Here is an 11,577-nt window from a genome sequence, read left to right on the forward strand (position 1 = left end):
AGTGGGCAGGTCAGTGAGGGAGAGACCCCGTGGCAAGGTGGTGGTCGTGAGGCGGCCATAGTTACAGGGCAGAGTGAGGGACCATGGGAAGATGCGGAATGTTCTCCTTTTTGGTAATCTCAGGAACCACGTGTGGTTGTAACTGGTCAGTTAGGGCCTATGGCCATTTTGAGGTGGGTCGTCTCTTGAGCCCGCTTGCACTCAGCCCGGTGGTCACTGCAGGCCTTCTATCTCATTCGGCTTCCAGCTGCCTCTACATTAAGCGCCTACTAGATACCAGGCCTTGCACTGGACCCTGAGGACACCAAGATGAAAAGCACAGGCTCTCTGGACCATATGAACTTTGACCTAAAGGGAAAGTTCTGGAAGGAAGGAGAGAGTTCGTTTCGGGAGGCAGGGCAAGACAGTAGATGAGGGCAGCAGGGAGGGGAACCTGGGACAGAGGTCAGGGGAGCCAAGAGCAGGAAAGTGGCCTCCACCAGGAGCCTCTCCTGATCTTTCCAAAGATATTTGAAGATATTTGAAGTACAACCGAGGATCCAAATGAAGATGAAATGCCACCATTGTAAGCCTACCAATTTAATAAGATATAGGTGAATGGACACTTCCTATGCATGGGCTCTGCCAGTCACAATCACATCGCCTTAGTGCCTGGTTTGAGGCCTGAAAGCATCGTTCATCAGACACAACCCAATTCTAGAAACTCCGAACGGGAAGGGGGTACACCTGTCTTACAATCAGCGAGGGGAAAGTTAGAGCTTCCGCAATGCAGGAGGCTTCCCACGACGGATGGTGGTGCCCAGGGACCAAGGGTCTGGGCTCTCTGAACCTCAACTCTCCATCTGTAAATGGGGTGATCATCACTTCTGCACACCCACAGGGCTCTCGGGGTCTGATGACCCTCCTTGGTGAAACGTGAGGGCTCGGTCCATAGGAGAGCACAGCCTGGCCCCAGCCTGGAGAGTGTCCTGGAGTCTGGGTGGTTCCGGGCACCCTGTCCTGACCCTTGAGGCCCCACTGTCCTCCATCCCCAGCCCTACCTGCCTCCTCCCCACTCCCCCACCCTGTGTGCCCTGGAAAGCTCTCTGAGCTAGTCTAGGGCAGGCTTCTCAGTCCCAGCTGGACAATGGTATCACTGCAGGCATTAGGAAATGCTGATGCCTGGCCACTGCCCGTTCAAACAGCCCCAGGGTGGGGCTGGAGCATCTGGATTCTTGAAAGCTTTCCAGTGGGCGTCCCAGTGGTCTTTTGAGGCTGGAAACCACTGGGATAGACTCTAGAGCCTGGCTACTTGTTGCTGGACCATTAGCTTGGGCATCAGCAGAAGTTGGCAAAAAAGGCAGAAATTTGGGCCACACCTTGAACTTGAACAAGATCTACCTTTAACAAGATCCCCAGGTGTGTTTCATTTGCATGTTAAAGTCGAGGAATCTCCAGTCTGCATGCCTGAAAGGGAGCTAGCTGGCTAGTCTCACCTCAGAGGTATCTTCTCCAGTCTTTTATCTCCCCTCCAAAGACAACAGTCACTTCCTTTCTTTCCTACTGCCAGGATCTAGTGTAACAAACTGAGAAAATCTAGGCAAGACTGAGAAACAAAGGAAGGACAAAGAGAGGAAACCCTGGGTACGTTTGGCAATTCACAGCTGCAGAGGACTGCATCCCTCTTCCCAGAGTGTTTCCCAGGGAGGCTGGGTCCCTTTGTGGAGGAGGGGGCCTATGTGTAGGGGACAATGTGTGCGCGCGCGTATGTGTGTGTGTGTGTGTGTGTGTGTGAGAGAGAGAGAGAGAGGGTCATCATGGTGGGTGTGCCCCCAAGGCACCATACCCAAGGAAGCACAAAACTTCACCAGCCTCTGGCCTCCACAGCTGTGGACCTGCTGGAACCTGCTAGAACCTGTTAGCCACCCAGAGAAAGTCCAACAGGTGTCTTCAAGATACGGCTTGGATGAAAACTTCTGTTCGCCACCAACATGAACTCTCTGACTCCTCTGAGTCTCTACTCGCCAGACTCTGGGTCCTAGAGGACCAGCGGGGGACGTCTCTGGCACCCTCACCCTGCGGCAGGAATCCCTACTCTCACGGTTGGGTCGGGTACCCGGGTTCCTTCTCAGTTTGCGGAGGGACGCACGGGCCCCTCCAGGCAGAGGAGGCACGGTAATGGTTAAAAAAAAAAAAAAAAGTTCCCCTTCCTGGATATGTCCGCAGCCCAGCTCCCAGCCTAGATCCCCAAGGGACAGCTGGGTTTCAGCTACGGATTTCAAGAGACCCGGGCACGGAGGCCTGCGCCCCCGCCCCCCCCACCACCACCACCGTTGCGGGAGGGCTGTAGAGAGTCCCTCCCTGGAGCCCGGGGCAGAGCGGGTCAGCTGGAAGCCCGGCCCAGCCCGGGCTTCTGCCTCCTGCATAATTGATCCGCTGCCTGGTGGTGGACTTGAATAATTCATCCCGGGAAGGAAGCTCTGAGGACTGCAAATTGGAGGCAGCCAAGCTCCTCCCACCTCATGGAGCTCAGGGTTTACTCCTCTTTGCCTAATGGGCTTCCTGGGAGGCCCTGGTGAATCTCAAGTTTCTCCTCCTGCCCGTGGGTGGGCCCAGGAAAGGCCCTGTAGGTTTGCGGGGGATCGGGGCTGACTGGTACAGAGCTGCCTGCAGCCCCTGCAGCCAGGTGACCCATCCCGCCCAGGCTTCCCGCTGCTCCCCCGCTGCTCCCCCGGATGCTAGAGTCACTGCCGCAACCCCCACCGCACCCCCATGCTGAAGCCTTTCACTTCTAGGATGAGCTGTTTGCTTACACCTGCGAAGGTCCTAAGGCCATCGTGACCTGTGGCGCCTGCTCTGTAAACTCCTTATTGATGTCGATGCCACTTATAAATGGTGGCTCCGTCGTGGCCGTCCAGGTCGTGGCGAAGGGCTGAGGGCAGCAGCTGGGAAGGGGTGTGGGGGCGGATGATGAAGTCCGCTTGGGCCGGGGTGCAGTCCGAGCCTCGGGGGTGTGGGGCTTGTAGCGGAGGGCAGGAGGTGTGGGGGGGGGGCGCGGGAGGGCAGGGGCCATCCCAAGAATTATTCAGGATTCCTCCAGGGATTTTCTCTCTCTGACCAAACTTTTCCAAAGGACCGTCTCAGGGGCTCCAGCGCTGCCTGGGAAGGGCAGAGGGACTGCAGGGTTTGGAGTCCTCCAGCTTTTCCCTGACACTGTAGATCCTGGGATGGATTCTGGTCCCTGCTTCCATTTCCCACTTATTTATGAAGGGTAAGTTCCAGCCTATAAGTCAGACCAACCTGGGGGATGCAAGAAGCGTCATTTCTCCTTTGCCCCCATGTGGCCTGGTGGCGGAGATGTAAACTTGGTCAGTTCGGAGGTCTTTCCCCTGACTGCAGCAGCCTGAGGTGTGGGGGACCTGCGTGGTAACAGTCTGGTCCCCGCAGATGGCTGTGGGGTCAACCCTCTCCTCTTCAGTCTCCGTTCTCTCTCTCCTTTGCTCCTCCGCCCTCTCCTATGCTCACGGATGGTTCCGTTGTCTCCTCACTGAATCCATTAAGACATATTTTTGGTGGAGGCCCTCCCAACGCCAGTGTATACAAGATAGGGTTCTTTTTATCTCATTTAACAAGAAGTCCAGAGGTAGGCACCCCGGGGAGGGGCAGTGTCCCCATGGGGTCATCATCCCAGTGCCTGCAGTCTTCTGGCTTCACTCTCTGAGCCTGGGGCTTTTGCCCTTCCGCATTCCAACATTCCACCTTCCGCGTGGCCGCAGGATGGCTGCCATGGCTCCAGCCATTCCCGCTAGCAAGAAGGAGGAAAGGGGGAGGGCGGAAAGGGCCAAAGAAGGTTGGGTGGGCTCTGTTTTAGGGCTTTCCTGCAAGTCCCATCTTGTGACTTCTGCTTTGCATACTTTGACCACAGCTGTGTCACATGGCTTGGTCTCTGCTCACAAGCTGCTCATAGCCTAGAAAGGCAGAGAGAGACGCAAAGTAGACAGAGTTGGGGCTATGTGAAGATGGGGCTAAGCAGAGAGAACCCCAGTAGCGCTGAGGAGGGGCCAGAGGGCTCCTCAAGGAGCTGAGCTCTGGGCTGAGCTGAGTGTTGGTGTGGGAGGAGGAGACGGTAAGGAAGGGCATCCTAGGGAACAGCCTGAGCAAATACCCAGAGGTCAGGAGGGGCGTGGCCTGTGCCACAAAGAACATCATGCTGTTGTATAGCCTGGGAGGGGTGAGAGCAGACAGGTGGTGAGGACCTGACCCGTCCCAGGAGGCCTGGGAGCTGTTGCCTGCGTCCAGGACCCCAACCTTGAAGACGTTTGTTGTTTCTTGCTTCTGTCTTAAGCGGAGCCTGTCCTAACTAACCCGTCTCTCCAGATGCGGGGCCTGACTTCTCACTGAGCTATCTGCTCTTCAGGTGGCCAGATCAGAACCAGATGCTTCCTTCTTACTGCTCAACCGCATTCGTCTTCCCGAGGGCGCTCAGAGCCAAGATGACCAACGTGAAAGCCAGCATCATCATTATTATTACTGCTAGTGTGCGCAGCTGGTTGGCTGTTAGTAATTGCCAAAAGCTACAAGTTGCTTCTTTCTTCTTTGAAACAGTATTTGCAACATAGACACTTCCCCTTTCCTTATAACTCAAGGTGAATCAAATAAAACGCATTACGAAATCCTCTAAGTTGGGGACTGGCTAACTTTTTCTGTAAGGGGCCAGAAAGTAGTCCTAAAGGAGCCATAGAAAATACAAAGAAATGAATGTGTACGGCCAGGTTCCAATAAAAGTTTATTTACAAAAACCTGCAGTAACTACTGGGTATTTACCCCAAAGATACTGATGTAGTGAAAAGAAGGGTACACCATCTGTACACCACTGTTTATAGCAGCAATGGCCACAGTCACCAAACTGTGGGAAGAACCAAGATGCCCTTCAATGGACGAATGGATAAGAAGATGTGGTGCATGTACACTATGGAGTATTATGCCTCCATCTGAAAGGATGAATACCCAACTTTTGTATCAACATGGATGGGACTGGAGATGATTATGCTGAGTGAAATAAGTTAAGCAGAGAGTCAGTGATCATATGGTTTCACTTATTTGTGGAGCATAAGGAATAACATGGAGGACACTGGGAGATGGAGAGGAGAAGTGAGTTGGGGGAAATCAGAAGGGGAGACAAACCATGAGAGACTGTGGACTCTGAGAAACAAACTGAGGGTTTTGGAGGGGAGGGGGGTGGGGGATTGGGTGAGCCTGGTGGTGGGTATTATGGAGGGGACAGATTGCATGGAGCACTGGGCGTGATGCATAAACAATGAATGCTGGAACACTGGAAATAAATAAAATAAAATAAATTAAAAATAAAATGGAAAGACAAAAACAAAAACAAAAACATGCAGGGGACTGGAATTGCCACATGGGCCGTGGTCTGCCCACACTAGCTCTAAACCCACGCTCCTGCCTGGTAGGTGATTAATCCCTTATTATAGGTAAATCAGGGACAGTGGAGGGGTGGCTTGATGGCTCATCCTATGCTGATAAAACCCATCAGAAGCACCCATGAAGGAAGAAGGAAGGAACAGTCAGATGATCAATATCTACACTGGGAATAAACACGATGGAATCTTCATTCCAAAAGGTGTTCCCGCAACTCCCATGGGCCAGGCCGTGGGCTGGGAACTGGAGGCGAGGGGGAGGAACGAAAGACAATGTCTGTGGGTCAAGGTGCTCCTGGGGCCTCCAGGGAAGAGGTGTGGGGAGCCAGCCGTCTGCGGGAGACACAACGACCAGCCAGCAGGGCGACAATGAGGCAGGCAGGGTGACACCCCTTGATCCTGTGGCTGGGAAACGGGTGCACAGAAGAGGGTTCTATCATCAAAGAGATCAGGAAAACACTGACTTAAATAAGGCTAAGTACGGGCGCTTGACTGGAAGACTTCTCAGAGCCTTGAACATGCCGGCCTGCTACGTGAACCACCAAGAGAAGCTAGAGAGGGGTATTTCCTAAAACCAATGCACAGCCCAGCCCTTTCTTGCAAACCTACTTTAGATGTGCAGAGCCGGACATTTCCCTGTGTTATTAAAGACTCTTGGTGAACATCCTTTTTAGTGGCTGTATAATATGTATAAACCATCATTTATTTATTTATTTATTTATTTAATATTTTAATGCAATGTCTTTTTTTTTTTTTAAGATTTTATTTATTGATTTGACAGAGAGAAATCACAAGTAGATGGAGAGGCAGGCAGAGAGAGAGAGAGAGAGAGGGAAGCAGGCTCCCTGCTGAGCAGAGAGCCCGACGCGGGGCTCGATCCCAGGACCCTGAGATCATGACCTGAGCCGAAGGCAGCGGCCTAACCCACTGAGCCACCCAGGCGCCCCTAAACCATCATTTATTTATTGGCTTATCTTTCTTCCCATTGCTGGGCATGGCTCAGCAAGGTTGCATGGCCCCTGGCACCCCCAGGCCACAGGATCAGCAGCCAGGAGCCTCTTTCTCCCAAAAGTCAGGAGCTGGAGAAGTGGGTGGCTGGGGGTCAGTCAGCCCACATTCTTGCCTCAGTTTCCTCCCATGTCTCCAAAGTTTCTCTGCTTGTTTCCCCGGATGCAGAATTTTCTTCTTCGCATGTCTTCATTTGCTTTGAATTCTAGGTTCCTCAAGGACATTTTAACAGGGATCTCCTGGTGCACAGTGGCCTGTCAGGGGCTGAGGTTTCCGGGTGAGAGACCTGGTTTTTCTGGGAACCCTCCTCCCACCCGGGAACGAAGTGAGCAGGAGAAGCGTGCGTGGCGCACGGACCAGCATTCCCAGGAGACTCTCAGGCCCCGCGAATGCAGTCAGCAACCCTCCTCCTCAAGAACTGGTGCTCCCTGGCCGGCGCAAACTTCGTTCTTTAACATTGTTCGTTTGTTTGTTTTTAAGATTTTATTTATTTATTTGACAGAGAGAGAGAGAGAGATCACAAGTAGGCAGAGAAGCAGGCAGAGAGAGAGGGGGACAGGCTCCCTGCTGAGCAGAGAGCCTGATGCAGGGTTCAATGCCAGGACCCCGAGACCATGACCGAGCCAAAGGCAGAGGCTTAATCCACTGAGCCACCCAGGCGCCCCTAACATTGTTTTTAAACATAAAAATGATACAAGTTATGCACCTCAAAGTGAAATCAGCAGGCATCCCGGCGGAAGGGACAAAGGCGTCCTTCCAGTTTTTAGTCCACAGTCTTTCCTATCCTCAGACTCTCGCAACAAGCTCTTATTTCTGTATTACTCTCACAATTTATATATGTTTTTAAAAATAGGAATGTAGGGGGGAGGAAACAATCTTGCCCATAATCCATTAGCCGAAGCAATCACTGTGAGTACCTGAGCATTTTTCTTCCAGGCTTCCAGAAAGGAATTTGTTTTCAATACACAGCAACTTGCTCGGTAGTAAAAGGGCTCAGCTCCGGACTCTTGGCACTGGAGTTGGACCTTGAGGAGAAGAAGTAGCTGTCCCCTTCCATTTCCCACAAAACGACCTCCTCACACATCCCAGCCTCACACCACCAAAAGGACACACAGAAAAGCACAACGTGGGTGGGATTGGGGGGGTGGGGGCTGTTTTCAGAGGGGCTAGAAGCCTAGAGAAGCTCTCTCTCTCCTTGTTCTGACTGGGATGATCTCCAGAGAACCTCCCTCCCCTGGCCTGGGCATCGCCTCCAGGGACCTCCCCAGGCTTTATGTCTCCTGACCTTTGCTTCAGATTCAATTTTTGCTCTTGGCCCTCGCCCTAAAACTTCGGTCTGGCTCTTGTCTCAGATCTTCTCTCAGTCCCTGCCCCAGTTTTCCTTCGCTGGAACCCTGCCCTCCCATGGCCCCAGCTGGAGACAAATACCTCCAGGACCTCCTCCTTCCCCTACTGAGGTCAGAGGTCCTTCTCTATGGGCCGGGCTTTCTGTGGGCCTGTCCACGTAAGGGACCACTTGGACGCTAGAAAGTGCAGGGATTCAACCTGGATGGGCCCTTGGTTTCCTTATGTCCCTCATACCAGCTCATAGCTCTCCCCAAATCTACCCATCTGTGGGGACCTTTGGGAAGCTGAGTCAAGTCCCAGGCCAGGCTCCCTCTAGGGTCTCAGGACATTCCTCGGAGAGGGAGACACACGGTTCCAGGTCCAGCCAGCTTGCCCTCCCAGAGGAACCAAACGCAGGGAACTCATGTTTTGATCATGGCCCATGGGAGCTGTTCTTGTGTTGGTTAAATAGGCAGGAGGTAAACATGCACCGAGGAGACCAACTTTGGCTCCCTGTGCACCTGGTTTCATTATAATGACGACAGCACAGAAGGTGGGGGGGGGGCAAGGAAAAACCCCTTAGCAGTGCTCCCCCGCCACCAGTGTGTACGGGCTCTCCTGTGCTCCCTCTGGATGACTTCTCGGGAGTGTGCAGTGGTCTCTTCCTTCCTTAACTTCATTCTGATTACAAAATTAATACTTCATTGCGACAGACTTGGAAAATGCAAAAAGTGAAATGAACAAGACAGAAATGTCCTGAAATTGCATACTTGAGTCACTCTCTCCCACATTCAGCAGGCGTATCGTCAGCAGGCACACACCATTCTCTGAGCTCATCTTACTGATTTGTTTTGCTTGTTGACTGTTGATTTCTCCCCCACCACAATCTTAAATCCTTTTTTTAATTTAAATTTAAATTTTTAAAAAAGATTTATTTTATTTTATTCTATTTTTATTTATTTATTTTTACAGAGGGAGAGAGAGAGAGCAAGAGAGGGCACACAAGCAGGGGGAGTGGGAGAGGGAGAAGCAGGCTTCCTGCTGAGCAGGGAGCCTGATGCGGGGCTCGATCCCAGGATCCTGAGATCATGACCTGAGCTGAAGGCAGATGCTTAACTACTGAGCCACCCAGGCACCCCAAGATTTATTTTATTTTTAAAAAGAGTTTATTTATTTGACAGGGAGAGAAACAGCTGAGCAGGGAGCTGGGTTCGGGGCTCGATCCCAGGACTCTCAGATTATGACCTGAGCTGAAGGCAGATGCCCAACTGACTGAGCCACCCAGGCACCTCTCTTCTTCTCCCCTCTTCCTCCTCCCTTCCTCCCCCTCCTCTTCTCCCTCCTTTTCCTCCCCCACCTTCGTCCCCACTCCTTCCCCTGCCCCTCCCCTTCCTTTTTCTTTTTTTAAGCATCTGCTGCTTAAAACCATCATTTATTTGGTTTGGCTGTGAGTACGAAGTGTATACAAGTTGAGTTGCACCAAAGTCCAAAAGTCTGTCTTCCGTCTGTCTTGTACCCCAGTGAATGCCCAGGACCCATGAAAAGGCTGGGCTGGAGGTGCTTTACTGTACTCTGATGAGTGAATGAATGCAGGTCAATGTGTAGGTTTTCACTCTGTGGTGATCACCCACAGGAGACGGTGGTAGGCAAGAGAGGGTAATAGTTTAGCAATTGTCTGATACTCACCACTTCAAATGAAACCGTCAATTGCACTTGCTAATTAAAAATAAAATTCCCCCCCTCTCTGGGTCTTCACTCTTTCCAAACCAAAAAGTATCTCAGTGCAGCTTTAGAGACGCCTGTTGCACTTGCTGTCTCCCACCAGCAACCGTTCCCAAGTGGGATCCAACACCACAGCTCCTGTCTATAGTTTAAAATCCAGCGTAGGTCTCTCTGTTCCCCAAATCCGGGCTCTTTCCCAGCTGCCTCCACCGAGGTCGTCAGTCTTCTTTCTGGTCATTTACAGCCATAAGCACTTCCGAAACCAGAATATGAGATCTTGTATGGATTTTTTTTTTAAGATTTTATTTATTTATTTGTCAGAGAGAGAGAGATAGCACATGCACAAGTAGGCAGAGAGGCAGGCAGAGGCGGAGAGAGAAGCAGGCTCCCTGCCAAGCAAGCAGCCCAATGCGGATGGATCCCAGGACTCTGGGATCATGACCTGAGCCCAAGGCAGTGGCTTAACCAACTGAGCCACCCAGGTGCCCCAGAGATCTCATATGGATTTAACTTCACAGGTCAAACCATTATTTTAATGAGAGGCCTTAGAGTTTTCAACTCTGGATTGCTGCTCATGTTTCTGGGGTTTCTGGGGGTTCCTGAATGTTTCCTCCAGCCCCTGGGGCAGCTCTCACTGGCTCACCCACAACAAGGGCAAAGTCCTGCCTGCCCAAGGAGCCTCCTTGAGACACGCATGACCCAGCACCTGCAGTCCCAAGAGCCCTCTGCCCCAAGATGCTTACCTTGCTCAGGGGGATCTCCCCAGGGCAGATCAGGGGTGCGGGGAGGTGGGGGGGTATGGCTGGGGGAAGCTGAACACTGGAGGCTCATTCTCAGGGGGTAGTTGGTCCTGCTGGGAAGGAAAACCACCTCCCTTGAGCCTTCTCCTGCCTCAGAGAAGGAATTCAGCAGAAATTAAGAAAACCCTCCATCTGGGAACATGAGCCTGTGTTTGGAGAGAACAGACCTGAAGAAGTCACCTCCTTTATAGATGGTTAGTAGAGCACACAGAGGAGTTAAATAGCAAATTGCAGATTTTCATTTTCACTAAAAACGTTAGTTTCCTGGGGATGCCTGGGTGGCTCAGTTGGTTAAATGTCTGCCTTCAGCTCAGGTCAGGATCCCAGGGTCTTGGGATGGAGTCCTGCATCGGGCTTCTTGCTCAGCAACCTGCTTTTCCCTCTGCCTGCCACTCGCCCTGCTTGTGCTCGCTCTCTCTCTTCAAATATTTTACCTTTAAAAAAGAAGGAGTGGGGTGGTGCCTGGGTGGCTCAGTGGGTTAAACTTCTGCCTTCCGCTCAGGTCATGATCTCAGGGTCCTGGGATCGAGTCCCGCACCAGGTTCTCCGCTCAGCAGGGAGCCTGCTTTCCCCCTCTTTCTCTGCCTGCCTCTCTGCCTACTTGTGATCTCTCTCTCTCTGTGTGTCAAATAAATAAATAAATAAAATCTTTAAAAAAATATTTAAAAACAAAAACAAAATAAACTTCAGTCTCCTTCTTAATGCCAGCTACCCGGGGACAAATCATAAGATCCTCCGTCCCACTCCCAGAAGCTCTAGTTTCACACTCCACTAACATTTACTGAACATCTCCGATGGACCACTTACCTTTCACATAAACTCATTTGAGTATATGTCACAGGGGTGTCAAACTCTTTTAAAGGGGATTTAGTTTTCCCATTTTACAGATGAGAACCCAGAGGTTTATAAATGCCTAAGTTACTGTAATTACACACAGCTAGCCAGGAGCACTGGCAGAATGAAAATGACATCTTTGGCTTCAACCCTGACAGCAGAGAATCTCTCCTCAGTTTTAAACCCACAGTGTTCAGTCTTCATTTTTTTTTTTAAAAGATTTTATTTATTTATTTGACAGAGAGAGATCACAAGTAGGCAGAGAGGCAGGTAGAAAGAGAGAGAGGAGGAAGCAGGCTCCCCACTGAGCACAGAGCCCGATGTGGGGCTTGATCCCAGGACCCTGGGATCATGACCTGAGCCAAAGGCAAAGGCTTTAACCCACTGAGCCACCCAGGCGCCCCTCAGTCCTCATTTTTGATTGCAGTAAAGTACATGTAACATAAAACTTACCATCTTATTCATTTGAA

Source organism: Mustela erminea, chromosome 18 (assembly GCF_009829155.1).
Source record: "Mustela erminea isolate mMusErm1 chromosome 18, mMusErm1.Pri, whole genome shotgun sequence".
Classification (NCBI taxonomy): domain Eukaryota; kingdom Metazoa; phylum Chordata; class Mammalia; order Carnivora; family Mustelidae; genus Mustela; species Mustela erminea.